This window comes from Manacus candei, unplaced genomic scaffold (genome assembly GCF_025592945.1).
Source record: "Manacus candei isolate 608988 ecotype Guabito, Panama unplaced genomic scaffold, ASM2559294v1 h1tg000088l, whole genome shotgun sequence".
NCBI classification, from domain to species: Eukaryota; Metazoa; Chordata; class Aves; order Passeriformes; family Pipridae; genus Manacus; species Manacus candei.
The window spans coordinates 7,530,108-7,557,489 of NW_026138136.1; the positions used below are offsets into that span (position 1 = coordinate 7,530,108).

Consider the following 27,382-nt stretch of genomic DNA (forward strand, 5'->3'; position numbering starts at 1 on the left):
TAGCATTACATATTGATGCTCAAAGAGAAGTTTCTGACAACCAAGAATGGCAATTGGACAAGAATAGCTTGCTGATTTAATAGCTTACAGAAACCACTTCCATGAAAATCTAACCCCTTGTTAAAGGGTTACCTGAGAGGGAAGCATCTGCCTACTGACGGTTTTCCTGGGTCTCTTTCTGCAGAATCAATTTATGGAGTGTGATTTTATACCAGTTGAGACCTCAGTTTGACTGCTTACTTTCATGTCCAGCTTTTTATAAAAGCTCACCAGAGTGAGCCCTGATCTTAGCCTGAGACACATGGAAAGGTTTTAGGTGTTAAGGTCCTTTGAAAAACTCACCACATGCATTGAAACTCTCTAACACGCACACACATGCACACAGCTCAACTCATTAACAACTTGCTCAAGGTTAACGACTTGCTCAAAATTCAAGCAAAATTCATATGGCAAAAGGAAAGGTGGAAAAAGCCACCACCAAAATGATTAATCTCTCTGTCACTCCCTATTTTAAGAAAATTCAAGAGTTTGGATCACTCTCCTTACCTCCATTAAGTCACACTGCTTACAGATAATGTGGGTTTACTCCCAGAAGTGATTCCATTGAGGAACTCAAGAGTAGCTGATCAACATTTCAGGGAAGAGATTAATAACCTGAAGAGAAGCTGTTCCAAATGAGCAATCTCATCTCTTTCCGCATACTTCTGCTCACATAACTAGTAAGGTTTTATAAAAAATAACAAGACTATTCCATGTGGTTTGCTTATTATCAGATTACCATACCTCAAGAGCATTTTATGGGCAATGCAGTATGGTCTTTTTTTTTTTTTTGCATATTTTGAATATAATTTACATGTGCTAATAAGACAAGATATGAATTTGAAGTCTCCATTTATTTCTGTACAACTAAATAGCTATTTACAAAGCACACACAAAGCCTGACTCAGACTACTATATCAAACATTTCTCATTTTCCAGTTCTAGGCATTTGACGTCTTGAGACAATGTCAATCACATCAGAAACATTTTCATCTCCCTGAAGAAAAAAAAGGGGAAAAGAAAAATCACAGACCTTTTCAAACTTAGCATTTGCCATACTCAAAAAGTGCAGATACTAGGTCTGGACATGCCACTCTCCTGAGGACACAGAAAAAAAGTCCATGGGCCTGCCCTGGCAAAATTCACCACGAACAAATGAATTCAGTAAAAAGGCTTGGGTTTTTTTTGTCTGTGTAAGAAAAAGAATCTAGGGAGTTGTAAATCATTCTAATATTTGCTTCTGAGTAAAACTAGCTGTATTTCTTTTGAAAAGTTTAAACACCCAAATGATGCATAAGCACAATTTTCACTTCAGGTTAAACTACTTATTGGGGTGGTGGTTTATTTTCCTTTGTAGATTTTCATTTTCTGAACGAAATCCTTTTGTGTGATCTCTTCTTATTCAACTGCTTGCACAGAACCTACACAGTTCTCTGTAAAGTTGCTAATGTAAATTGTCCCTCTTGGTTAGTCATGAGAACCTCGGGCACAGTAATTACGCACAAATCTTTATAAATACAAGGAAGAGAAAGAGAAATGCTCTAAAAATGCTGCTGGGCAGTAAATAAAAGTGAATCAGTGATCCCCCCTCTGACAGTATGCCCTAAAACCAAAACCTCCGGCAACACCTGTGTAAATGTTCCTGTTCTTTTCACTAGCTGTGGTCTTCTGAGTTGAACTGCTTCTCTCTCTTTATATGGCATCTTATTAGTATTCTTTGCCATCAGTGTGAACAGAATGATCTCAAAGAATTGGACTCTTGAAAGCTCTCACCCTTTGCCTGCTGGGCAACCAGATGCCACAGACAGACATATGGACAACCACAACACCTCACTTCAAACGTCCAATTTCTCACTCATGAATATAAGGCTGGAAGAACTGCCTCAGAAACATAGACCTATTTCAAGATGTTTGGTTTCAGGAGAAACACAGTTTCAGTGAGCCCTGTGAAAACATAGTCATATAGGAAATACAACTCCCAGACAGAAATAGTGTAAGATCACTATTGTCTCTAGATGTTGATAAAACCCCTTTAAAATTTTGAGCTATTCAAGGAATGGTTTTGTATCATTATTTAGCGTGTTCATCCAACTGCTAATATCATTTGGCTCTGATGAAGCATCTCTCTGTGTTTTTCAACATTTTTTTCTGTTTATATTCCTCAATAATTTTATAATGAATGAATGGATGCCTAGATAACAAAATAAAATTTTCTACCAGTGGGTTGTTATTGTTAATCACCTTTCACTGATACATCAGTAGTCCACAGATACCTGCAGGGTCTGTAAATCACAACTGAAAACTACTGTGATCCATGTAACAATTATTATTTATGTTCCCGCAGAAATTTTTCTTAAGTCTTTGCAGGACAAATTAAAACACTTCATTTACCGGGGTCTATCATCCTCTTAAAACTGGGGGTAAGTAGATCCATTTAATAACTGAATGCCTCTCTGAAAGTTCCCTGCTCTCTACATTGACTAACAGATGTGCTTAAGGCAGCTGCTCAAGAGCTTAAAGAAGGGAAATGCATGATATTTATAATAAATGGTTGGCTGGAGAGGCTTCTCATCCTAAGATGCATATCTCATTGATACTAAAATAAGACTTATTGTGACAGATGTTGATTCACAAAATAGTATTTCAGTGCAGTAGTTGCTTAAAGGCTTAGCTACATCAGTTGAGGTTGGGTTATCAAAAGGGCAAGACTGAGATCCTCAAAAGTACTCATGTCAAGATTCATAGAAAACATCATGGGAGTTTGGTACATTTGAGAGACTGGGTCCTGTACATACCTTTTTTAGGTCACTGCAAATGGGCAAAGATATCAATTTCTCACACAGGTTATGTTCAAAACAGATTCCCATATAGATTTCTCTAAGCATTATGTTAATCAAAACAAGCAGTGTATTTTGTAACAGAAGATTCAAAATTAGTCAAGAATACTGCCACTTGGACACCAGTCTCTTAGAGAACTGGTAGTTTGACTGCTGATGGCACATCATTTGTGAAAACTCTGCTAGGAACTCTGCCTTTACCTGGGAGGAACACAGAGCTATAGCCTTGTCAGTGCCCCATGTTCCAAACTACTAATTTTTGGCTTGTTTGAGTTTTTTACATTTGCTTTAGAATATCAGTTTTAGTTTTAAAAGAAGGAGAAAAGTGATCTCTTTCTCTAAGTTATTTCTTCCCTAATTCTCAGAGATACTGAGCACTGATGCCTAACAGGAAATGGATGCTAGCAGTACAATGCAAAGACTCTGGAAAGAAGGAGATCACGGTGCACACGTGGTGAGAAAGTTTGAGCCAATAGTTATCAGCATGTCTGCTTTCCGTATATACACTTTGATTACACATTTAATTGCAAGTATTGTTTTAAAATGGGAATGAGAAGCTGCCCTTACCTAAAGTGCAGCAAGGAAAATCTTGCCCAGTGTTTGTCAGCTCTGTAAGTATTTTTTTGTGGAACTAACAGTATGTGCTTTGGAATGCTAATGTGCTCTCTGAATTGTTTTTCTTCCTACTAGCTCTATTGACAGTAAGATTTGTGTGGTGCTGCCATACCCCAACAGACATTATTCAAATCATTTTTACACAGCCCCTATCTTAAAAATAGGAAGTTATCTCATTTTACACAGCCCTTGCCTTAAAAATAGAAATTTGTCTCAAATAATACATGCAGATGCAGCTTCTTTGCTAGCTATTGTACAACGAATAAAAGACAATTAAAAATTTTTAAAAATTTGTATATAGCGAATGGAATTTTAGTTGCATTTTCTTTTCTATGTCCAGGCAAGTATTCACAGAGAAAACAAGTGTCAAAACAGGGTTATGTAAGCTAGCAGCACTTCTCACTTATGAACCACTTGGTTTCTTGAAGGATTAGTTGCTAGAAATAACTCAAACAGAAATGTAGACTCCTAACTTCAATATTTATACAACTATTGCATTATTCAAACAGAGACCAGATTGGTAATTGTTGTAAGTTGTTGTCCTAGATTCTTGTATTCCTATGAATTTGACAGGAATTTGGGCTAGGAAAGGTTTAAAGGATTAGAAAGACAGTTATGGAGAAGCAATATCTTCATCTTCATTAAGATGGCTTGCAAGGTGTTGTTTCCCTATAGCAAAGTTGACACTTTCAGTGACCAAAGAAACTGCAGTACATTAAACTATAAAAGAGCTGTGAAAAATCGAGCCTTCTTTATGTCCGGGTACAATTCAAAGGCAAAGATGTAATACTCAGATTCTAACTAAATAAATAGCATAGCAAGAACATTCACTCCTAACTTGGACTAAAAGACACATAAAATTGCCACCACTGCACCTGTGAAGACATGCTCGCCCAACCAGGGTCGGATTGCTGCCCCAAATAAAGTCTGCAGTTGAGTCACGCAGGTGCTGCAAGTGCATGTGAAATGTCTTTTTCATTATGAGGATGAAACAGGAAGGCATGAAAGCCTAGCAGAGGAAGGAGACAGCCAGGAGTGGATGCCCTGCTGAATTGCTTCAAAATTAAATATGAAAGGAACAACATTAAGAAAGTAGTGGTTCTGAGCAGGGAGTGCCTTCCCGCAAGTCTGAAATACTGGGATTCATTAATGCACAAAAAGCCTTCTGACAGTGAGCCCTGAGCTGTCATTCTCCATATGGGCAAGACTGTGAGAGTTACTGGGGAACTCTACGGAGTTTCCAGGGCTCACAGGGTGAAAAACCTTGCGTGGTGTTGAACATTTTGTGAGACTCTCTGGAAGACTATAGGAGGAGGACAAGTAGAGACACAAGAATACTTGTTTCCCTTTCATTTTCCATTCCCTCCTTGCTCTTTTCTGTGTTTGTCAAATTTGTGGCATTTTTGAAAAAAGCAGGAGATGTTATTGGGTTATGTGAATAGCTGTGTTCACTCTTCCTCAGTTTTTTTCCATAATCTCCTAGGAAAACTCAACACAAGAAGATCTGTTTCTTGTATTTGCTGTGGAACACCATCAAGTCTTCAATTCATGAAGTCTGAGGCAGAGAATACCTGCCCAGAGTAACCGAAATGGTGCTACTTGCACAACTGGTGATGCTCATCAACCATCATCTGAGTGTACTCGAATAAAGAGAAAAATTGCTCATAAGTAAGAGATGGTTTTTCATATCTTACTAATCAATGGAGGAGAAGAGATTCACAATGCTTAGAAGGGAAAGGAAAAAACTACTCTCTCAAAAGAAAAAATAAAGGAACTTCCTCATCTATGCTCCAAAAACCTGTTTGATCGGAAATTTTTCCTCCTACCAAATAGCACTGTGTCTAACTGAAGACTTAAAATAGGCAGCCTTGAGAGTTCAGACCATCTTCAGGTTTGATGTGACTTTTTTTCTGTAGTAATCAAGCATATATTTGGGACAGTAGCAGTTTCCCTGATTTCTGAAGCTGAGGGTTTGGTCCACTGGTTTCAGGAGGAATTGATAGCAGATGAGTTATGCACAATAACACGAAAAAACTGAGCTTCCAGAGAAGTGTTGAAATATACACCAGTGAGGGTGATTTTTCATATTGCCAAGTATCCTCTATCTGTTATCTTTGCAAGCCTGAGGCTGTTCTCATTCTGGTTACAGAAGTGCTTTCCAACTGGCTGGAGTTCTGAAGTCAGGTTCACAGGAAGAGGAGTGAAGGCTGGTCACTGAGCTGCAAATATGACTTCTAGGAATCAAGTCCCATAGCTTGAGCCTGCTGTTCAAAGTGCAGTTTTTCCATGGATAACTAGCTTTAAGGGCTTTTTATGAAAATCACTTTCACTGGATCAAAGCATGGGACCCTTCTCAGTTCTAACTTATCCTCTGTTCCTAATTTCTTGAAATACTGAAAACAGAAATGCAAAGCCTGCAAAATCCAGTGTTTTCCAATGAGGAATAATACTTACGTTTAATCTAAAGTTATGTTAAAAGAATTGAGTAAAGTGATATAGGAAATGCATCAAGAATAAACAGCCATCTGTGGTTGTTTTTGAGGGTGGTTTCCTTAAGCAACAAAACACATCAGATTCAAGACAGAATACCCCAAACAAACTGTAGTTAGCTGCTGGGATTAAATGGTCACTTTCTGAAACAAGCCCTTATTCTTCAGGAAGGTACAGTATTCTGTTTTCTTAAAGACATTCATTCAACAAAAAATGCTATAACCTTTGAGTTAACTAACAAAACCGGTGAGGTACAAAATCAATATTTATACACTGAAACTGAAAACTCAAGGGTTTCTGCTGTGCTGAACAGCAGAATATAGGTCCTTTTTATAAACAATCCCTACGGAAAAAATGACAGCTCTGGCACAACTCACAGTAGGAAGGGGGAGAGGTAAGACACATTTTTTTTTGTTGCGGAGAAAAGTAGTCTTGCTTTGAAGAATGGATGTCAGAGATATCATGCTTTGAACTTGCTCTAACAGAGCTATTTAAAATATTTCTGTGCAGCAAGAGACCTTGTGGTGGAATATGTTAAAGTGTTCAAAATGGTGAAACAAATACAAGGGATTTCAACATCGAGCTTACCCAGAGAGTCAGAAACCTCAGTGCTTGTACATGTTAGCTATTGGGGTAGATTTCGAAGGAAGTATGTCAGCTAAACTGAATTACGCTGACTGGCAATATCTTAGTAATGTTTTATATTTTATCCCACTGGTTAAAATTTCAATAAAAAGGAAACCCAATATTATTTTCAAAGTTTTAGATGAGATTAGGCAGAAACAGATGAGACTAGCAGACTACCATGACTCATAGTAAAAGCCCAGTAAAGCTGTCTGTGAGAAGTTCTACAACAAAAATCAAAACCATAGAAGACTGTAACTACATTGGGGCTTGAACAAGAAAATTGCAACCTGATTCTCTACACAGAATATACAAGTGCATTTCCATGCAATATCATTGCAGAGAAATAAAGCACAGAGTAACTACACACATATGTGCATTTCTCAAGCTTTGAGTTTTATGAAAACTGTGAATATCTAGGCAGATAGCAGATTGAAAAAAACCTCAGTTGTAACTACGCAATTAGCAAATACTGGCCTGGAATATTCTTCCCCATAATAAATCTCACAAGAGTGAGCTCAGGAGGAGAAATTTTCTTTAAGCATCTGTATGAGACACTCTTATTCATTAAGTCCCCAATTCATATCAGTGTGACTACCCAACCCACTCTCCAACCAGCAGAAAATATGCTTCAAGTATTGGAGGGAATCTGTAGGAGCTCAGGCAGGGTAGCAACTCTCCTTGAAAGAAATGCTAATGAAAATATATTGAGGTGACTCCTACAGTCTGCCACACACAATGATATTCTAATAACAAAAAAAAAAGAGAGACATTGTAGATAATGTTGCTTATTACACAACAAATATTTGAGAGCAGGGTAGGTGTCAAATTATATCTACTCAGTCTAGGTATAATTTGAAGCAACATGTGTAAATAACAATATGCAACTAGACTTTTTGAGTGATTCCTCTGTTGTTCCTTCCACTATTTCTGTTTGAGAGCTACTTTATTAAGAATGAGATCTTATCCTTTTTCTTAGAGCTTATTCCAGTCTGTAGTCCAGCTCTTTATCTTGCAATAAGTTGCACTGCAACAAAGTGACAGAGCTTCAGACATTCAAAAGATTGCCAACAATAAGTAACTTCAAAATTGGTAGTGGATAAGAAAGTGTGCCTAAAAAACAAGAACTGTAGGATCCTTTCAGTCACCTGACAGCACTTTTTAGATTTTCTTCATCCAACCTTTAGGTCATGTGACATAAAAAATAATTACCTGAGTTTTTTAACAAGTGCTGTCTACTTTTCCATTAAGAACATCACATAAATTCTAAGTTCTTGTAAATTTCTTTTCATATATCTATCTGTATGAATACATATATAACAGCTTAATAAGGAATTTCATTCTGTGAATCCCTGCTGCCTGCTGGCACATAGTTGTACTACACTCAAATTTTTGAGTGATTTTTTTCCTTATTGTTTTCAGGTACTGTATTTCATTTAGCTCTCTGTTACAGTTACAGACAAGATCCAAGGAACCTTCAAGGTCTACTAACAAGTGTCCAAAAAGATGTTTAGCTGGGGTTTTGGCTGCTCATCCTTCTTATATTGATCATGTGGTGCTATGACACATCCTGTGTTATCCTGCTCATGTGGTGCTATTACACAAGAGCTAGACTGAACACTTTGTTTCATAAATTCATTTCAACAGAAAAATACTTTGGTGATAAATATTCCATGCCCACCTTTTTCACCCCATTTCAGCAGAAAAACTTGCTGTCCACGAAAATGTCTGACCGAAAAAGTCTTCCAGCGTTAGTCAAAGCTGGAAAACTCGCACTTGGAAGTAACAGTTTTTCCCACATGTGATTTGAAATGTGTTTACTTTCATTCATTTCTCTGTCTTGACTAGATCTTCCATGATGCTGTCTGCCATTAGATTCCCATAATCCACTAGAAAAGGGAAAAGGCTTCTCCTTACACCAGGGGACACTGGTTGGTCAGGAACTCAAATCACAAAAAGATGTAAGGCCCCTGAACTTCAGGCCATGGACACAAGATGCCACAGAAACATCTTCAAGCTGTCGCATTTTAGGTTTTAGCCGCCTTTGTACTTTTTGACCATTAGTTTCTGATTTTCATTTCTTTTTTTTTGTTTGTTTTGTTTGTTTTTGAAGAGTGATAATTTCTGAAATGAGGAAGCAATCTGAGCATAAAAACTATCTCCTGTTGTGCTTTTGGACTTGTGCCATTGTCTGGGGACTTGAAAGGGCAGAAAAGAAATTACCTGTATATACGGTCTTTTTGTCGATGAGGTGAGCAGGACAAATGAGAATAAAATGCATCTTTGCTGAAGGTGAAATAATAATTCTATACTTAATTCAATATCACTTGTGTATTAAGAGTGATTGAGAAAGGATATGCAAAAAGTCTTGGTTTATGTCCAACATGAACAAGTATGTAGAGTGCATTAAAAATTATGTTCCTCATTCTTTCTAATGTTCTTTTGGACAGTGAAATCATTGATAAAACTTGAATACCGGTCACAACATGAATAATACTTATGTCAAAAGTTAGTCCAAAAATGAACAGAGCACACTGTATGAAAGGTAATGACCCACTGAAAAAGAAGAATAATTTAGAAGGATAAGAAAGGAATTTTATACAGTCGTCCCTTATGAGATCCTCCCTAGAACCATATATTGCAGTTCAGTGAAAATTAAAAACCTCAAATACCCATAAATAGAACACTATAAGCATACCTGACAGGGAAAATAAACTTAACTTCAACACCAGATGATTTAAAGTCTCTCATCATTCCAGTCAGATTTCTTTGATTTTTAGGTGTTTGCTGCTGGGGGAACAAATAAATGACAACAATTTCTGGCTTCCTCTTCTCCTTTCCTTTCTAATTTCCCCCCCATATCCTGGCAAAAAACCACTACCTTTCCATTATTTAGAAAATTTCTGATATTTCATGGAAATAATATAAAGACTTTATGCTCTTTATGCACAGATTTATTAATGTATAAATAGTCTATATACCATTCTACCAATATAATTTGTGGCCTTGGAAAAAGGAGACAGACTTTCAGTTACATCGACCATTGAGTTAACAACATACTTAAGTACTTGGATTAGCTAGAGCCTAAAACTGTAAAAAAAAATAAATTCAGATCCAGCTGTATGTTGTGGTGTATGTCTATAAATGTATGTCACATACTGCTTCATCCTTTCTGACTCTTTGTAAAGATATCAATAAGAAAAATTCAAAAGAACAACAGATTTTTAGAAATACAGCTTCATCCAGGTTGCTACATTTCTCCGATTTCTGATATCATATTTTGCTTTCACAGACATTTCATTAGCATCTGAAGGCCTGTTCTGACTCTTTCTTGTTCCACAATAGTGTAGTATGAACAGATAATTTGACATGTAAAATCGAGTTTCATCTCCCAAAACACCTGTACTTGCCTTTAAGACATTTATCTATTTTCTGAAACATTTGTATTGTTTTATTTTCTGTGCTCTTAAAGGGTCTTGTTCTGAAATTATTCACTAACTCAAGTGGAGTCTAAGGAAAACAAGACCTGGTTCTCTATACTCTCCAACAAGCCTACCATGTTTCTGCAGAAAGCTGCAATAAATTATCGTTCCATGATACCAAACTTCTGCTGTGTGTTGTCATGGAACTCATATGGTATTTGCTGAAACTGATCCTTTCCCAGGAAATATTTGGTGAATTGGTAAATTTAAGTCAGCAACAAGAAAAGCCACTCTTGTACACTTCCAATTAATTCTTCCCATAACCACAGCTATTTATTTTGAGCTGAATGCTGTTCAGCTAGATGAGACACAGCTGCTCCAGTAAGAAGGGTCTTGGTTTTGAGTGCTGGATGCTCCCAGGTTAGACAAGATGCACTTAATCGTTGTGTCACAGCAACTGCTTTTCATCCCAGCTTAAAAAGTTTCCCCTCTAAAATGCATGGCTGTCACTGGGTTACTAAAACTCCTTTTAAGCTGCTAGTCCTTATTTTTGCTACCTGTGTTAAAAAAATATAAATTGAAAGCCTATCTGGAATAAAGGGACATAGCACTAGGGCTGTTTGCTATTCTCTGTGGCTGGAGCAGCTCACAGCCTGTTAGCAGACTTCTGTAGGACAGAGCAGCAATGGTCTCAATGGTGTGCTCTACAGAAGACAACAAAATTGTCTTTTGCACCATGGAACAATGCACTTGCAGTCCCTAAATCTAGCATACAACAGTGGCATTTCCAAGCAGGCAGGCCATTCAGGTAAGGCCAGTACAGTTCTGCCTGTATAAAATTTGCTGAAATGGTATCAGAGTGTTCCAGCAAGAAGTGAAAGTGTTAACCAGAAATCTTGTATAAATCACATTCTTCAGGAATCACTCTGTTACAACAGATTGTGCAGCACTATTTTTTCCCACTCTTTCTGATACAAGCACCCCAGGCAAACTTTCTAATTAGAGCAGCAGATGTATGCAGTGCCATGTCTCTGTGAAGTTATTATGCCCAAACCAAATTTTGTCACTAGCAGCCAATAATTTGTTTGTCTACTAAGGGCTTGAAGTGGCCGTATCAATTATTTAAAAACACACTAAGAAGAGGAATCCATTTAAAATCTTCTGGGAAACCCAGTCATAAAACAGTGCATGTTCAGGTTTCATTCACAATATTGTCTTTTTAAAAATACAATATTACTAATTAAGGCTTAGTGCATTAGGCCATTAGTACTTGAGTGATTCATGACAGTATAATGATCTTGCTTATAATTTGTGCTTTAATTTATAGGGTACTAAGAAAAAAACAAAGTAAAAAAACCTAAGCAATTTGCAAAAACTGAAACTCATCCAAAGATTGCTTGGAGTAATTTCTCCTGAAAAGTGATTTCACTGTGCGTAAGTGCTATGCTGGTAAGAAAATGCTTCCTATCAATAATTAAAGTATAATGAAAGTTTCATGTGTCAGAAGACATCCTCAAAAAAGGGCTACAAAGAAGAATGTTCCTTTTTATTCAGACCTTCCACATTTAGAATCTCAAAATGCTACCCTTCTCAAAGAAGCATATTAAATAAACTATTTAGTGAAATATATGACTATTCGAAATGCACCAGAAGCTGTAATAACAATGTAAATCAACACAATTCTAACAAAAGTTGCAGCAGAAAACAAAGGTCTTCACAGCGCCGTGCATCCCGAAATGCCATGGTTAGCCATGAAACATATGGATGGTTATCAAGTCAGGGTTATGAACACAAGCACTACAGAGAGGGCCTACAAACTTTTATTGATTGCAAGTGTCTTAGTTGTCTCAGAAGGTCCAGCCATTGACTGACTCCTATTGTCGGAGTATGCCAAGGGTCTGCTTGGAGCCCAACACAGACAATCACAGCGTCCTCCTCATCTATCCAGGCACACATCTGGAAGAAACTTTTAGGGACTGGATCGTATTTTGAGCTTTACAGTCTCATGGCAGATGTGGTTGATATCAGCAAAAGAACACAAGAATTACCAGAGACAAGAGGAGGAAGGCAAAAAGCACATGGCCAAGAGCCTTTCAGAAAATCAGTCGAAAAATAACAGTAATTCTGCACTCTGACTTGAAACATCCACATTTAATACCGACAAAGACAGAAGGTTAGCAGGATTTTCAGAGATCTTTGGCATAAAATCTGTTTTAATATTGATGGAAGTTAGTGACTGAAACATGTCACAGTGAGATTTTCCAAGAGGAGTAAGTTTTTATACAGCTTATCCCCCTGCTTCCTCAACTCTAGTTGAACTCCACTGTCATCACACTATGTGAGAGCACCTATGCTTACAGGCAGCAGGACCATCCAATCTCAGGATGGCCAAGTCTGCTGGCCTTCAGCAGCATTCCTCAGGAGAAAAACAGTCCCTCTGCTGCCAAGGAGACACCTTCATCACAACTTTGCTGCCCCATGAGTTTGCAAACCATTCTGCAAGTGAGCTCTGGTATGTTGGATCAAAACATTAAGCAGGCTGAATAGCAGAAAGTTAAATTCTTGAGACACAAAGCTGGGTCTGAATGATGTCACTGTGAGCAAAGTGCAGGCAGGACATTTGAAGGCAAGCCTGTCACATTGCTAAAACACTACTGAAATGCAAACTCTGCATGATTCCGAATGGATGATGGGCTCGGCATGAGGCCACTGACTGTAACTTAGGAGGTGTCTGCTTGAAAAATAACTGAAGTCATTACAGTCTTAAGAATTAACTAAACATCTAAATAAACATATTTTTATACTTTCCACTTTAAATGGTTTAATTTTACGGAGGTACTCTTCTATGTGGCATTTGGGTCACATGTTTAGAGCAACATCTGGATTGATGGAACCATTTATATAAAAAACCCCATCAGGTTCATGGTGACAAACATTAAATTTGGACTAAACTCTCTTGGTCAATCTCCCTAGTTCTGGCTATCTAATGGGCAGGTCAGACTGGAGTGTCCTGTATTCAATTCCATAACTCTGGAGAGGACCAACAGTCTTCTCATAGATTTTCCTCCAGCATCTCGTTGCAGAAATTGGAGTTAGACTTGTGTGGTAAACCTGCTCTCTTCCAGTGCTGAGTAAGTACTATTTTTTTGATCTCCTGACCTTCCTGTATCTTCAGCTATTTAGACAAATTGGAGTCTCCAATCCCCTCTCCACCTCTTCTCATGCATCTAATTAACCTGTGTAGCTACAGTTACTATTTTAAAAATCTACCATGTAGAGCTTCATCTCATGATAAATTTGATTTGTCACATTCCGAAATGTAGGTAGCTTCTGTTCACTAAATTCAAAACTTGTCTTCAACAGGTTCTCTATTCAGTAGGTTGTGGCACACAAGTACTCTTGGTAATGGAGTTGCAGCAATTAAGTCTGAAACCATCTGATGATGCCACCTGTTTTTCAATACTCAACTACTTTGATCAATCTTTACTATGTAGGAGCTTGGCATGCCATTATAGGCCACAGCTGGTATTTCCAAGTTCTTGTACTCACCCAATTTTATCATGACTTGATTACTAAAAGTCAAATTGAATAAACCTTGGGCTACATCATCCCTTCTTGCTCCCTCTCCGCTCCCACATCCTGCAAAACCTGAAAATCTCTGATTTTGCTTTTCTTAGCTTCATCTCCATTACCCTATCTTATTTCCTTCTGGCTGCTTTGTTGTTTTTTTTTCTCCTTGATTTATGGAAGACCTAACATTTCCTAAAGGAGGTAAGAATTAATCTGTAGTTAATATAACCTTATTGATAAAAAGGTTAACTTTCTTGTTTTGGTCATGAAAAATTAGTTCCTGAATGCCACTCACAGTTTGAAAACTTTTGATAGGGCTTCAGTAGAAACTCCAAACTAATCCTATGCTGTCCCAGGAAATACAAAGCTCTTACAGGTTATTTGTTATGATATTATTTGCTATGATATCTCTCTTTGATGTGCTGATTCTTACCATAGCAACAGCATGTGGAAAAAAGAAATTCAAAATCAAAAAACATTCAAACCATCACAGGAAAACAGGTCACACACTGTGATAGGATATATTACTATAAATTTTTCCCAGACAAGAGTTCATTTTTTAATTAAAAAAACCCTTATTTTATTTTTAATAACAGCAACATAACATTTCTGCGTGCATTGCTGCATTCTTTTCAGCCAGCATAAACATTCTGGCTTGATGAATCGTTAGTGCTAAGGACTCCAGGCTTCTTCCCAGCCCCAACCTTTCTGCATGCACACAATGGCAATCTATTCCCCTACACAGATTTTGAATCCCTTCCATGCCCAGGTTTGCAGGACAAATATGACTTGGAGCTGACACCTATAAACACTGAAATGCGAAACAGCAGCCCTGCTAGGTTAAATGGGACAAATCCAGCGAGTAAAGTTATTTGCACACCCAGGTATACAGAAGTCTTTAATGCTGTGACACACACCCTTTTCCATGAAGAGGATGTCTACACCAGGATTAAAGGTGGCTCATTACTAATGGGCTAATACCTTGCAGATAACATGCACAGTCATTCTGCAGGCAAGACAAATGTCAGTGGCCCCAGGAGAAAGCAGAAGGGAGTGTTTGGTGTCATGCAGCTGATATGAGTGCAGTTCCAGCTGCTTCATTCACTGTGGAATATTACTGTATTCAGATAATGCTTATTGTAGCAGTATTATAGCATTTTTGTAGTAGATGCTGCTTACTGTGATATTTAAAATATCTAATAAATATAGCAGAACTGTATCTTATCCATCCATACTACATTTCCAACAGAAGATTAATGACAAGTAATATAGGAAAGAGTGGGTTTTTTTTTAAATTGACAAATGCAGTAATTCCACTTTAGGTAGCTACTAACCTACCTGTATAACATAGTAATATATAAAATAGTTTACATTTGGCTAAACTTGATAATGACAGTGAGAGTCATATCAATCTAACTATGAAGCATTCACATTTCCTTGTAAAATCATATTGGTTAAAATATTTCACACACAGAGGCAATGACTTTAAAGCTGCAAATTATTTAAAAGGTTCAATATTACAACTTTTCTCTTTGGTTTCTGAAAAAGACCAGAAACAGCAAACTGAAAATAACATGAATGGATAGAATATTTCAATTAGAAGGAACCTAAAATGATCATTTAGTCTAACTGCCTGACCAATTCAGGGCTGACCAAAAGTTCAAGCACATTATTAGGGGCACTGTCCAAATGTCTCTCACACTGATAGGCTTGGGGAATCAACTAACTCTGTAGGAAGCCTGTTCCAGTGTTTGACTATCCTTGCAATACAGAAATGCTTCCTCATATCTATCTGAACCTTTCGTGGTGCAGTTCTGAACTGCACCCATGAATCCTGTCACCAGGTCCCATGGAGAAGAGCTGAGCACCTCTCTCTCCATGTCCTCTCCTCAGGAAGCTGCAGAAAGAAATGAGGTCACCCTTCAGCCTCCTCCAAACTAGACAAGCCCAAAGTCCTCAGCAGCTTCTCACAGGGTATGTGTTACAGCCCTTTCACCAGCTTTGTTGCCCTCCTCTGGAGACATTCAAGGATCTTCACATCCTTCTTAAACTGTGCGGCCCCGAACTGCACACAGTACTCAAGGTGAGGCTATACCAACATTGATGCCCTTCACTTTTAGAAATACACTTTTATTTCCTGTCCCAGTAATTTTAAAGTTAAAAAATGTGTGCAGAATCAAAAGTCAGTAATTTCCAGCTTCACAAATGAAGTACTCGTGCCAAAGCTACATGAAATCCAATGCATTCTTGATTAAGACCGTTAGATAGTCTGACTGGAAAATAAGTTTGCTTAGAGCATAATGGCTACCTCCTATTTGAAAGATTAATGCTTAGAATATTGCATCTGTGTAAGTGTTAAAATATCAACTCTCACCAACTGAAATTTAATCCAAAGGGGAAACCGGACTTTTTTTCAAGCTAAAAACAAAGGTTTCTTCTATTTTACTTGAACTATTTATAGTAAGAAACCAGAACTAAGACAAATGAAAATGAATCTGCTAAAAACCCTGTGGAACACTGTGCACTGGAAGACCAAACCTCCCAAAAGAGAAGTGTGGGTAAGGCACTTAACATATCTCTGACACTCTCTGAGGGTCAGTAGTGAAGTCTGGTTTAAGATTAGTCATCCATGAATGAGCAGCATGATCAGAAACCTCTTGTGTCTACCCTTAGACCACTGTCCACCCTCTGCAAGAATTTAGGAGTCATCACCAGAGCTGACCCCTGTCTGGCAAGAACTTTTCTTTTTAAGCCTAGCAGTGAGCAGGACTGCTCCATACTTTGGGTCAGTAAACATCATACAGAAAAGGCCACTGAAGCTCAAGTACAAAATTAGTCTAAGAACAAAGTAATAAAAGCAGGCCATGTGAACATATTTAAGGGGAAAAGAAACCAGAAAACTGAAACAGCCTCCAAACAGAGTATGGGAACTAAAAAAATCCCTAAATAGTTGTAAGAAAGAGTTTGATCAGTACATGAAAGGAATTGTATGACATCTTGGCTGCACAAGCAAGTGACTGAACTGGATAACCCAGAAGAATCAGTCATATCTTCTTAGGAGCATGCAATTCTCTATAGGTACGCTTAAAGGAAGAAAACGAAGCTTTTAAAAAATCTGTTATGAAAAGACACCAGAACCCATAGGCCATGATCAAAGTAAAATCTAAGATCATCAGCCAGCACTTGTGATTTCTTAGACTTTCAAAATATTTTATTTAAATAAGTTAGCTAAGATTTTTTAAAACGCATCTTTTATTCCAGTCTAGACAGCATGACATCATCTGCCAGCATCTTATTTCTTACAGGGCTGGGTACACTGTTCTTTTTCAACCCTCTCCTTTAAAAAGTGGAATCCATAATGTGGTTTAGCGTGCGTGTATTTCTGCATAATCTGATTTCCCCATTTAATATTTTAAAACAAATCATTAAAAAGATAACCAATAAGACCTGGGAGCTTTATATTTCATTTATTACAAAACATATTCTGGTCTTTGCCCCCTTTTCTCTGAAGGCATTTTATTCCGAATTTACTTTTATTTTTCTATATTGTTTCTTCTTATTCCAAGAGAAACCTGAAGCATATGTTACCATTTAAAACTAAGCTTAACACGGTCTGCACATGTATAGCACACTGCAGGTGCAGCTGTGAGACAAAAAGGGGCAGAAAGACGTTTTGCTTGGGAGCCATAAACACTGGGTTAATAAATAGTGTAACAAGTCAGTATGGAATATGTGGGGCCCTTGAAGGAAATGCACAAGAAGGTTGTGAGATGAAGTGCGAAGCTGCTGGTGGGAATGCTGAGCACTGGACTTTGTCAGTCATGATCCAAGGAGGTGAAGTCAGCCCCAGCTCGCAGGCACGGCTCAGCTCAGCAGGGGTAATGAGAGACAGGGCAGCCATTTGTGAGGAGTATGGTACTCCAGGACCCTCTGCCACTGTTCAAGCTGTCCCCAAGGAAAAAAAGCCCTACTTGATCATGTAATTAAAAACTACATTAGCAGGTGTGCCTATGGATGATGAGATAAATACAAAGAAAATACAAATACTGGCTTTTTGTAACTTTTAAATGCTTGATTTTGCCTCCTAAGTGTTTTTAGCATCTTTTTTCCTTTGCATGTAGCCATTTTAACTGTTCACTGTAAGCACTGTCCCAGGTGGCTTCTTCTTTCCATTGTGTTATCACTCCATGTCTTCCTAGCCAGCCTCTCTTCTAAATAATTTATAACCCAGAATTTCATCAGGACTTTCAGACCAAGAGCACAGATCTGTCATCAGCCTAAATGAATTTTATGCTGCCCTTTCCTGTGCCCCCCCTTCTCTTTGCCTTGAGGAGGCTGTAATGTTAATATGAGCAGTTAGTCAGATGGATCAAAGATCTGATTGGGATGAATTTTTCTTTTTTCATATCACTACTTGCAGCACACCATTTGGAGAAAGGAAGGAGGAGTGTGCAGGACTCCCTCTGCAGAAGCATCTGGAATTTTGAGCAACTTAAGCTTGAAACTATACTTTAAACTGACAGTGTACAGCTCCCTTTCAGCCTGAGGTTTTGCTTTCTAACATTAGTTGCGCTTTCTTCCAATCCAGCCTCCATCTCTGATATTTGTCTTGTGCCTTTTATCTCTTGTGTTCTGTTAAATCTTATTAATCCCATTCCTGTGCAGTGCCTTTCTCTCTTCCATCTTCACTCCTAAGCAAGGACTACGTCCCCAAACTTACCTTTTATTTGGCATTTTTGCTTATAGAGGTACTTTCTTACCCTTTTCTTCAATCCTTTTCTCGATTCCAGGTATTTTACTATCCCTGATTCTGCCTTCCATTGCTTATATCTCTAGACTGCACATATAGGTGTCATACACAAGCAAAATCTGAGTGAGAGTGCAAATTTAGAAGTTGCTTTTAAGATCTCAGCCTTGAAGATCGAGCCTGAGTTTGCCTTTGCAATATGTGCTGAAAAGATCTCACAGGAGTGGATGATCTGATATTATCCATATGGCACTGCAGATTTCACCTTCAGACTTGAAAGAATCAAAATCCTTCTCTTCCCAGATTCTTGCGTATTGCTAGGCAGGGGAATCCTGCCAAGCCCAAATGCTAATACAAGCACCTATCCCCACTCAAAAAGCAGTCTTAAACTAAGCCACTGGCTAGGAACAGTCAAATCTACAATTCTTTTCTGGTCTCTACCCCACATTACCACTGAAAGCTAACTATAAAAAGAGAAGGAAAATAAGTTATCCTCTCCTGCTCTTTCATTTTACTATTACTGCTTCTTAAAATTTTGTCTATGTACTACAAAACCCAAGAGAGGGGTTGCTGAGATGACTAATTAGTTGATGTCTAACATAGAATCACAGAATGGTTTGGGTTGGAAGAAACATAAAGATCATCTAGTTCTAATCCCCCTGCCATGGGCAGGAACATCTTCCATTAGACGAGGCTGCTCAAAGCCCCCTCCAACCTGGTCTTGAACAATTCCGTGAATGGGGCATCCACAACTTCTCTGCACAGCCTGTTCCAGTGTCTCACCAACGTCTCATCTGTGACATGTAAAGAATTACCAATGAAGTATCCATCTGCTTCCAGAATTCATAAAACATTTTTATATTAGGTGGAAATCCAAATATAGACAAAATAATTTCTCGCACATGGATGGACATCCAGGAATATACAGCTAAAACATTATATTTTTGTATCATATAGAATTAATATATTTAAAATGTTCCTATTCTTGAGGTATGCTTTCTTCAGACTTTAGCTTTTAGAAAGGACTTTCAATTTATTTCATCCTGCCACAGAACCAAGCAGTGACATGTTGCAGAAATCAAGTGAAAGTGCCAAGGAATTTTGGTCTAGTGATGCAGACTGCCTGAAACATGAGCCACCTCATACAAGATAAGCTCCTCTGAGGTAATAATAATAGATACTTCACACCTTCCCTGTTGTCACTGTTCTAGGAGCTTAGGTAAGCAATCCTTCTGAAGTTAAGCAACTATTTAACACAAATAGGAATTGCTGAATTTAGCCTTAGCTATGCTATCCTATTTTACAGGTAGGAACAGCATCACACAAACCCCACACTCAGTGCCACTTTAGGAGATGTTTCTCAGACCTGCAACAAGAACTCCCAAGACATGGACCTTACCTCTGTAATAGTTACTAAGTGAGAGATAAGCGTTAACTTTGAATTCTCATATTTTTATAGTCTAAATCATTCCCCATTCAATACTATAAGGCAAAATGTATAAATGTTTTCAAAAGGTACACAAATGAAACAGAACACACTTCTCCATTGGTATCATAACAAGAAAAGGAACCATTCATATTCTGATTTAAATATAAGTATTTACACTTGCAAAGTTCTTCCTTTCTGTTCCTGTTACAGCTTCTGCTGGGTTATACAAATTTGCAACCTGGTGTCCCTGGAGGGTGGCCATGGTAGGAGGGTTGGAACTAAATGATCTTTAAGGACCCTTTCAACCCCAAGTCATTCTATGAAATTTCATTAAGTTTCTGGACTACTGATAAACACTGGGATTTTGTCACTCAAGGAAGTCCAAAGAAACATACAAGTATGTCATGGCCATGCGCTGTCTTCTCCTCCAGAAAGACAAATGTTTTTGTTTATCCTGAGGGGTTTTCTAAGCCCACCTCAGGATGCCATTTCCTTCCCAGCTGATGTTCCCTGTCTTTCACCACGCTGAAGAAGCAGTCATTAAGGATACTGAAGCAGCCATCATGACCTAAAGATATTGCTCCAAGTTTCTAAGGTTGGCTTGTAGCTGGTTTATACTGAGCTCACCCAGGTGAAAGAACACCAATAGTATGACTGATAAGGGAATCATACAGTCATGGGTGTTTTATTCTACCAGAGCTCAAAGAACTCTACCACTTTGATTTGCTTTGATTTGCTTAAAATTTTCATACTTTCACTGCAGATGAAAAAAAAAATCTTTATGGGAACTTCAAATGATTCATTATAAAATATACCGTTTCATGCAAAGTGCCAATACATTTGAAATAGACCGTGTCACCATATATGTGCACTGGTTTTGACGGGGATAAAACTAATTTTCTTCACAGTATGAGGCTGTGTTTTGGATTTTTGCTGAAAGAGTGTTGATAACACAGGGATATTTTCATTACTGCTGAGCAGTGCTTGTACAGCATCGAGGCCTTTTCTGCTTCTCACCCAACCCCACCAGTGAGGAAGCTGGAGGTGCACAAGAAGGTGGGAGGGGACACAGCTGGGACAGCTGACCCCAGCTGACCCAAGAGATATTCCTTAGCATATGGCATCATGGTCAGCACATAGAGCTGGGGGAAGAAGGAAGCGGGCAATGCTCAGAGTGATGGTGCTTGTCTTCTTAAGTCCGTTACAGGTGATGGAGCCAGACTTTCCTCTGGATGGCTGAACACCTGCCTGCCCATAGGAAGTGATGAACGAATTCCTTGTTTTGCTTTGCTTGTCTGTATGTCTTTTGCTTTACCTGTTAGACTGTCTTTGTCTCAACCCATGAGTTTTTTCACTTTTACTATTTCGATTCTTTCCCCCATCCCGCTGGTGGGGGGAGAGTGAGTGAGTGGCTGTGTGGGGCTTAGTTGCCCTCTGGGGTTAAACCACAACCATATTAATTTATATTAATGAAATTATGATAACAACTAGTTATTAAGAGGACAAAGTTCTCATCAAACCTCAGTGGTCTGTCCTAAAACCTTGCTATAAAACTAACCATTTTTTAAAATGCATACAGAAGAGACTGTCTAAATATATTAATAATAAATCCTTCTGTGACTATTTATAAGCAAACCAAGAGCCAAATTGCAATCAAATAAGGTGTAGTCCTGAACTATCCACACCTCTGAAAAACAAATGAATTAATTATTTTATCAGTCTCTTATGGATGATAAGCATTTTGCTTCCCTGCAATCTATTAAGTGTCCACAGCATCTAAATAAATTTAATGCACAGATGAGAAAGTCACAGATGTTGCAAGATACATAGATCCATAATCAAAATTACTGGATTCATACACCCTGTTAAAAGCATTGCCCGTTAGCAGAAATCAATAGTGTGTTATATATTTTGCTCTATAAACAAAACCTAAGGTGTTACTGATACGACAGGAACACTGGAACAGGTACCCACTTTCAAGCATGGAGTTCAAGTAGGGGAGTGAATGGGAGAAACTGCCCTCAGTCCACTTCAACCAAGGAGTTAACTGGGCTCCTCCAAGCAGATCTCACAGGACAGGAGTTGGGGGACTGACTTATACTGAGTTCTCATTCTGAAAAAAACATTCCCTTTGAATTATGTTTAAAAATGTGTCTCCCCTCATGAGACATGACATCTCATATTCATGTCAAGCAAATTCTGAATGTTTTACCTACAATGCCACAGCTGTTCTTGCATTTGGTTGGAGTTCGTAGAGATATTACATTGTGTTGTCCATAATTAACAATAATATTCTTTTCCCTTTCCTACGAACACTTTCTCCATACAAAACAGCCTTCAGCCTATGCGGGCAAGTAGAGTATAATAGCTGGATGCAAATCCAGGGAAAACTGGAGTAAATAAAAACATATCACAAAGAAGAAACACTGTGTCTGGAGACCCCTCCCAACAATTATTTTCCACTTGACCTCCTACAAACAGTTGTCATCAGAGAGCTGTGTTAGCACTACCAGACTGTAATTAAGTCTTCCGTATCTCATAAAAAGGGAAAACCAAGCAAATTGCCAAATGCCAACCACGAGGTAGAGGATTTTAATATTGTTAAGGGTGAGGGAGCACCTTGCTACCTTAGCGCTGAAAAACTCAGCCACTCCAGCACCAGATCGTCAGACACTCTGCTTTCCGAAGAGACACACTTCTCCTTTCCCTGCTATGCCTAAGCACTTGTTACTGCTGACGCTCATCTACATTCACCAAGACTGAGAAGCTAACTACTTGTAGACCTGTTCAGTGTCTGGCTCTTCAGAGTAACGTGTTTCCCAGGAGGAAAACACTAATTTTCTTCTATGTGTGAGCAAGTACAGCAGAAGAAAAATATCTATTTTATTACAAAAACTATATTATCAGTGGACAAAACACAAATAGTCATCTTCACATAAGGAACCTCATTCATCTAAACACTTTAGAATTACAAATATACACTCAGATGGAAACCACACTCACATAGTACCATTTAAAGCTAGTAAAGAAGGAGGTACTGAAAGAGAGGAATGGATTAATTTGCTTTCAGGTGGATTACGCTACTGATTTTTAATGTATATTGGGATTGCACTCTGCATGGATCTAGATAAAATCACTGCACCCCATTCCGAAAAATACCAGGCAACATTGTGATAGTTTTCATTTACTTTGCTAAAAATTTTAAAAAAAACTGTGATCAATACAGTTTCCTCAATAATTATATCCAAATGTAACAGCAATTTTGCTCTGCAACAAAATGTCGCTGAATCTGATCGGTAGTTGTAGGACAAGACAAAATATATGTTCTTCTTTTATGAACCCTCCACATTTGCAGAATAAAAACTCCTTGGACTAAGTACTTTAGACTGATATTGCAGAATAGTAAGGTGCAATAATACAAGAAAATCATTTCAGTTGATTAACAGTATAGGGAAATTCCACCTTACTTTTATAGCAACAGGATCCACAAAGTCAGAGTGACTTCTGAACACTCCATTACTTTGGTTATAGCAACTCACATCTTTGTTTGTTTCAAAAACAAACAAAAAAAGCTTTAGAGGTGAATAAATCCTAGGTTTGAGGTTTTATCCAAGACTCAAAACAAAAATTAAAGGGACTTTTAAATAAGCAAAGTGTTGGTGTGCTGCCACTCATGTCAATGGGAATAACCACCAGACAACTCAACATTAACCTTGCTTCAACATTTTCATATCCAGCTGAAAGCACTCTTGCCTTTCAGTTGTTATGATAAAAAAAGACAAACACATGACTTGCTCTTTTTTGTTGTCAAACGCTCCATCTTTTTTTTTCTTCACCACTGTCAACAGCTAAACAACCAGCATAGGGAACTTAGTGTGTATTTTTGTGAAGTGAGTGCTGCTTTTCCAGAAACAGTTAAAGGATACCAAGACAGTCCTCTTTAAAAGCTCATGAGAAAAAAAAATGTTAAAATTTTTCCATTTTCTGACATGTTTTAGTGTTGCTGTTGTAAAAGAAAACATTTATCTGTAAACATACAATATGCACCAATGTAAAGTCTAAATAAAATGAGGCATTGCAGATCTGTTGGCAATTACATCCTTTGGAAATATCCTAAATCCTGACATGTTGAGGAAAAAATTCTGACGACTGCTGAACACAAGTAACTCCTAGTGACTTCAGCAGGAGTTGTGGATATTTCAGCCTTCTGTGGATTAAAACGAGGAGGCATGATTTTTATCAACAGAACAAGAGCTGCTCAGTGCTACATGTGATTTTAACAGCAAACTCTATCAAATCAGAAAAATTGTATCACATCGCAGCGCTTACCAAGAAAACGCGATTAGCTAGTAATCAGGGCTCAGCAGAACAGCAGCTGACAAGGTAACATGCATCACCAATATTTATTTATCTAAACTGCTGGTGCACTGTGCTCGTTTCCCATCCCTTTTTATTACCCTGCATACCTTCAGGGATGATGTGCACAGCACATCAGGTGTCTCTCCCTTCACTGCTATTAAGCTTTAGGAATGCCACAACTCACTCAAAGTATGCTTCCCACTTTCACAACAATCAGCCAGCCACAGCAGAAAAAAAAAAATCCAAGGCAAACTTGTGTAAAATATTTTAATTTAGGCTAACGAGAAATGATGAAATCACCCTTGATAGCACAAGACTACTCCCATGACTGCTCATTTTTGCTGATGTACACAACATGTGGAAAGACAGGTTATTCTGGAATTGCATTAACCAGATAGGAAACATTGATGTTCCTGTATACATGAAGGCCCCCAAACACAGATAAAAACAACTGTTTTAGCTCATTTGTAAACTTCTAGATGCAAAAATGATTCAATCTGTTAGAAAACCACTTATACAAAGTGCTCTTTCATGTACTTTGCATACTAGACTTCATAAGTAAATTGAAGTTTCACAGTCAGACTAAGTGTACTGCTTTTGAGCTCTGAATACTTGAAACCGTGTATCATTGTGAAGCCAGTTTTCCTTCCAAGTTCTTAAGCAAAATCACCGCGTGTTTTGAAACAAACAAGAGAGATGTGAAAAATCCATGAAAAAGAGCTAGAGGCTGTTATTTTGCTTTATATTAAGTGACACTTTGCAAATGGCATCCTGCAAGTTATGCCTTAACTCCTTGTTAAAATGCAACTAAAATCTATATTACCCCACTTCACACACACAGGTAAAGTACATAATTGAAAGTGCACTAAAAGACTTGGGGCAAATCCATGAAACATATAAATTACTTGATTGCCTCTGAATAATAAATTGTTCCCCAGTAGATTTATAATAGACTGTTTTACTGTAGAAACACATTTCTGACATCAATAGGCACAGTTCGCTGAAGAATGAAAAATGGTTTAAAACAACTTTGGAACTGGGAAGTAAGTCGGACTGCAATGCTTCTGCTGGCTGGCCAAAATGATGTTTCATCTCTCTTTTTCTCATTGAATACCAATATGTGACAGCAAATGATCCATTTGCTTTGGATCACAATGCTATTTTCCCCACTCATCCCTGGAATAATACTGTCTCAGGCTGCTGGAGGAATAGAAATGCTATCAATTCACATTAGCTGTAAAGTTTTCCTTCTCAGCACTCCTCTACTGAGAAGCCGGGAGAGAAATGGGAGCCATCACCTTGAAGGTGCCAGTAATGATCTATGGAAAGATGTCCTGGAGCACAGGGAACTGAACTCTGTGGAGAGCTCTGTAGCTTTTCTGCATCCCTGACCGATTTCTCCATCAGCAGTCTCTGCTGTGCTCCTTGCTCTATGTACAGTGACTTTGGAAGCTTTAACACTCATCATCCCATGAACACGAAATACAAATGCACTTCACAAACACATATGCGCACACACGCTCACTCTCAAGACACACGTGCACACACACACACTCCCCCGGCATCACATGCAATTCATTCCAAGTCCCCTGTGTATTGCTTAAAAAATAGAAACCAAGCATACACACACCAAAAAAAAACCCCAAAACCAACCCCCCCAAAAAAGAAACAAAAAAACCAATTAACCAAAAAAAAAAAAAAACCCACAACAAAAAACCACACAAAAAACCAAACCCCAAACAAATAAAAAACACCCCACCAAAAAAAACTAGTCGCCCCCCCCCCCCCAAAAAAAGGCCACAACCAAAAAACAACAAAACACAGAAAGGAGGAGGGAATGGGGGGGGGGGTGCGGAGAGGGAGAGGGCGAAGTAAAGAGAAGCTTTTTTTTTCCTGCTGTTGCTGTGGCTCCCAAGCATACAGAGCTAAGGAAGAGTAGTTCCCCACTTTCATCAGCTAGCTACATCCTTGGGATAAAAGGGAGCAGTCCGTAATGATGCTGAGGCTGCAGAAGGCAAAATAAGGCTTTGCAAACATGCCTGACTCCCCATGAAATTCTCTCCTCCACATTCCCTTCTCCCTAAAACCTGTCCTAAATGGGGGAGGGGGGCGGAGGGGACGACCAAAATCAAAATACCTAAAAAGCAACTAAAACAAAACAACAAAAAAAAAACAACACACAAGGAAAAAAGTGATGAAAAGACACAACTCACCTTAACAAGGGGTGTTGGATGGGGTCAGAGAGGAGGAAGGGTATATAAAAAGATCTATTTTTAGCAGAGGTTGTGATAGTATTGAAACACACAGACACAGGGTTTGAAAGCAGGGAGAAGAGTATAAAAAAACGAGGGGAAGAGAAATTATCAAGAACGTGTAAGTCAGTCTGGCAAGAGAGAGAAGAATCCCCAAGAAAAAAAAAAAAAAGAGAAAAAATTTAATAAAAAAAAAACAACCACCAAATGCCGAGAGGAGAAAGAGGGAGAGCGTGGCTGTGCCAGGGTTGTGTTTTGTTTCTCTTCGCTGGGGGCGGGCAGAGGCGGCGCGGCGGAGTGTGTGGGGGGGTGTTGTTCGCGCTTTCGGCGAGGGTCCCCTCGCTGCCTCCCCGCGGGACTGCCGCGGCCCGAGCCTCTTCCCGGCGGCTCCGGGCGGCCGGGCTCGCTCCTCGCCCGGTTCCGGCGGCTGCGGCGGGCGCGGCGCTCCCGCGGCTCGCTGGGGCTCTGCAGCCGCGTTCACGCCGCCGCTCCTCGGCCACCCCCGCGCCCGCGCTCCCGCCGCCGCCGCCGCCCGCGGGCGCCCCCCGCCGCCCGCCGCTGCGGGCCGGGGCGCGGGGAGGCTGCGGGGCCGGGCCAGCGGGACGGCGGCGGCGAGAGCCGCGCCCGCGGGCGGGAGCGCGGCGGAGCGGGCGTTCTCCGCGGTGCCGGCGGCTGCTGCCGCGGAGAGGGAGCCGAGCGGGCGGCTGCGGGGGCAGAAGTGCCGGTGCGGGTCTGGGGGAGCCCCGTCCCTGCCCGCGGTCTCCGTGCGGAGCCCGGGCTCCACTCCTGCGCCCAGCCCTCCCGCGGCGCCCGTGGGGTGAAGGGAGCTCGGGGCTGGGAAGCGAAACTTGGGCATGGTGAAAGGCGGCCGGCGTTTGGACAGCTCAATGCTGTTTTATCGGCGGCACATCTGCGGCGCTCGGTATCGTTGGGAAAAGCAGCAGCAACAAACCAAGGAGGCTGAGAACTGCACTTATTTGTATTAAAAGTAGTAAAAC

The 27,382-nt window shown here is 39.3% G+C and overlaps 1 protein-coding gene across 19 annotated transcripts in view; it reads right to left on the reverse strand.

Annotated features, from left to right (window-relative positions):
• The window catches only part of LOC127482446 (poly(rC)-binding protein 3-like), a 493,280-nt gene extending 466,414 nt beyond the window's left edge, over positions 1-26,866 (reverse strand). For 4 of the 19 annotated variants that reach the window (XM_051812773.1, XM_051812774.1, XM_051812770.1 and 1 more), the window contains exon 1: positions 26,346-26,864. The gene's annotated coding sequence lies outside the window, so the exon portion shown is untranslated. Of the gene's footprint in view, positions 1-26,345 lie in introns of all 19 variants that reach the window. The other 15 variants (XM_051812791.1, XM_051812785.1, XM_051812792.1 and 12 more) reach the window with 11 other exon arrangements.
• Between the last annotated feature and the right edge of the window lie 516 nt (positions 26,867-27,382).